This window comes from Tupaia chinensis, unplaced genomic scaffold (assembly GCF_000334495.1).
Source record: "Tupaia chinensis unplaced genomic scaffold, TupChi_1.0 Scaffold000174_1, whole genome shotgun sequence".
Lineage (NCBI taxonomy): Eukaryota > Metazoa > Chordata > Mammalia > Scandentia > Tupaiidae > Tupaia > Tupaia belangeri.
This window is the reverse complement of record NW_006159649.1, coordinates 70,777-73,789: the sequence shown is the minus strand read 5'-3', so window position 1 is coordinate 73,789 and position 3,013 is coordinate 70,777. Positions and strand designations below refer to the sequence as shown.

Below are 3,013 nucleotides of genomic sequence, written 5' to 3'. Positions count from 1 at the left end.
CCACAATCTAAGAAACCTGTGACATTGGCTAAGATCGCTGGTTACTAGTGTGAAAACAAGGTTAGCAGGAAAGCTAGCTTAAACTTTCCTGACATAAGCACTCAGGCATCCTAAAGCCTTCTCAGTAACAAGATTAAGTACCTAGTTACTATAAAACTGTCCCCAGAGCCTAGCTCTGAAAACTATATAGAAAACCAGAAGAAAAGAGAACGAGATCAACACCCATCACAGACGCCCGCCGCTCCTTTTGCATCTATTCCTAGCCAGCCCTTGGGAAAGACTTTGTTTTCCAGCTGGTTACACTTTTCCTTAGTCCTCTAATTTCTTAATGGCTCCTTGGATAGCCTGTTTGTTATGCAGGAACTAGTGAGGCCCAACAGCAAGCAGGTTGTCATCCAGTTCCAGGAGAATGGGACCTCTAGTAGGAAGATTAATGTCAATAACATCTTCATCTAAAATACCTTCCAGATGTTTCAGAAATCCGCAACTGCTATTGCCATGAGAAGATACCAGAATGGTTTTGCCTCTTGACATTTCAGAAGCAATCCTTTCATTCCAATGAGGAAGGAATCTCACCAGAACATCCTTTAAGCTTTCAGATTGTGTTAGCTGATCCAAGGATAATTGCACACTTTATACCTTCTGGTCGTTGTAGTTTTCCTGGTAGTAAGTGTGAGACTCATCAGTGGAAGACAAGGTCACGTTGTAGCTGCTTCTCCAGAAACTCACTTGATTCACTGTGATTCAAAGCCATTTTCCCTCTTGAGATCAATCAGGACTCCATAGTGATGCCCATTTATATGCCAGGAGTTTTCCAGGGGAACCCATTTCTACCCCAACTCTTTGAGGATTAGCCAGGCTATGTGGATGGACTGTTTAAGGACAGATGTGAAGTCAAGATCAAGATCAAACTTGAAGTTTAGTGCTTTGAGTTGCTCCCCACAGTTCCAAGCTTCCTCCATCCATTTGCTTTTAAGTTTCTGATCCACGCAGCTACAAAAATGATTCTCTTTAGTCCAAGCACCCTCTCCATGTCTTAGCATAATGAGTCTGTACTTGGCCATTCCGATGGGCTAACCTCCCTGGCATTGTCAAATGGGCTTACGTTCAAGGACAGCAATACCTCTGCAAAGAAGCTGCCAGCAATAGCCATGCCTTGGGGTGCCAGGCAGCCAGCACCTCAAAGACTCTCATATGGTCTTTTTATTTTTAACTATTGATAGCTGTGAGTTGAATGACTCACATGGCAAAACTCTCAACTATATATTAAATGTGCTCATTTACATGGCTATACATGTGCATATAAAATTTCAATACCTGCTTGTAATTGAACAAGTAATCTTGCTTATCATTATACAAGTTGCAACATATCCATGTCCAAGACACCCATATAATGTTTATGAATGCACTATTTATTAAAGTACACATATAAACAAACACATGTTGGAAATAATAATTACGCTTGTACTGTTTTATAGGTACCATAATATAGGATCTTGAATGTTCAATTTTTTTTAAATATGCAGAAGAAGAAAAATAATGTTCATTATTTGTGTGAACATAGTAAATGTTTTTAAGTGGTTATTAATGTCCTTATTACCAGATGGCGTGGGGAAGAGTGTCATGTGATGCCTCATCATACTTTCATCTGACAGTGGGTGAATGTTAGGCTATCCATCACACTTCGCATATACTTTAGATTCTATGAAGGATCCACATTCCAGCATGGGAAGTTTGGAATAAATAGTCCTCCCTTTCAGCCTTACACAAGCCATCATAAATCCAGCAGAGCTTCCTTCAGGGTCTACCATCCCCATGCACTGTTAAACATGATTTTGTTTCAGTGACGGGAGACGTGAATCCCATAAAACCAGATCATTGTTAACATTTCTACAGTGCTTGGAGGCTCCTTGGAGAGAAAAGAAATGTTATAAATATTACTATGATTATCATTTTTTTTTCTTTGAGAGAAAGACATTGTGATTCTTAGGGCATTCCCTGTTTTTTTTTTTTTTTCCTTCCCTCCTGGAAAATATTTGTCATGTTGATGCATGCTCCAGCCACTGCCAATGAAGAAAAATGTTTGTATCTCTCTCTTCACAAACTGTGGGTGGGAAGAGACTTCAAATTGAATTAAGAACACATCAGTGAACTCCAAAAATAAATGATTCCGCCTGAGGCTGAAGTGTTACCTTTTATTTGATGGCCTGTAATGGCACCAAGGGTGTGTGTTGTAATTCATAAAACACACACTATTCAATAGTGGAATATTTTATTATAATGAAGGATCATTATTTTTTAGAGTCAAAAAGCAGCACAAACATGCTGATCATTAAGCAACATTACATATGCTAAGTTAGGGAGTAAGATTGTTTTCTGACAGCATATTTTAATAGAACTTGATAATAGTCTTTTCTGAACTCTGAGACTGAAGAGCTTCTCATAATAAATTCCATTTTATTTTTAGTGTATCTTTGACTCGTTAATACTAAAATATCATAGGAGGGGCACAGCAGTTGGAATAATGACTATGTCAGTGGACTCCCAGATGGCTTAAACTCAAAGTGATGCGTGTGTGCCCAAGATCCCGAGAAGAGAATGGAGAAGAAGGGATTGTGGCATGGCCATCCCCCCCGGGGGGTGATTTCTCACTTTCTGTCTCTCTCTCTGTCATTTGGTGAGCACACTCACCCTTTAGTAAAAACCTCTCCCCTTTCCAAAAAAAAGAAAAAAAAAAGAGAGAGAGAGAGAAAGAAATAATGAAAAAAAGAAATCATAGGAAAACTATAAGATGCTATATATTTTGAAAAAAATTTTAATGATCTAATTCAACACAAATTTTAAATGGTAGTATAACAATATTTCTTCACACATTGTATAATTTGTGACTTAGCTGTGTAAGTTATAAATATTCAAATGAATTAACTCCAGAGGGTTTATAAGCTTTGCTTAAGGTCAGAGGGGCTAGTCAGTCCATAGCCAGAACAAGAATCCAAGTCGAGCTTGGTGTCTA

At 38.5% G+C, this 3,013-nt stretch overlaps 1 pseudogene; it reads right to left on the bottom strand.

The window, feature by feature from the left end:
* Positions 1 to 297: 297 nt before the first annotated feature.
* LOC102483045 (bisphosphoglycerate mutase pseudogene) lies at positions 298 to 1,064 on the bottom strand (annotated as a pseudogene).
* Positions 1,065 to 3,013: the final 1,949 nt, after the last annotated feature.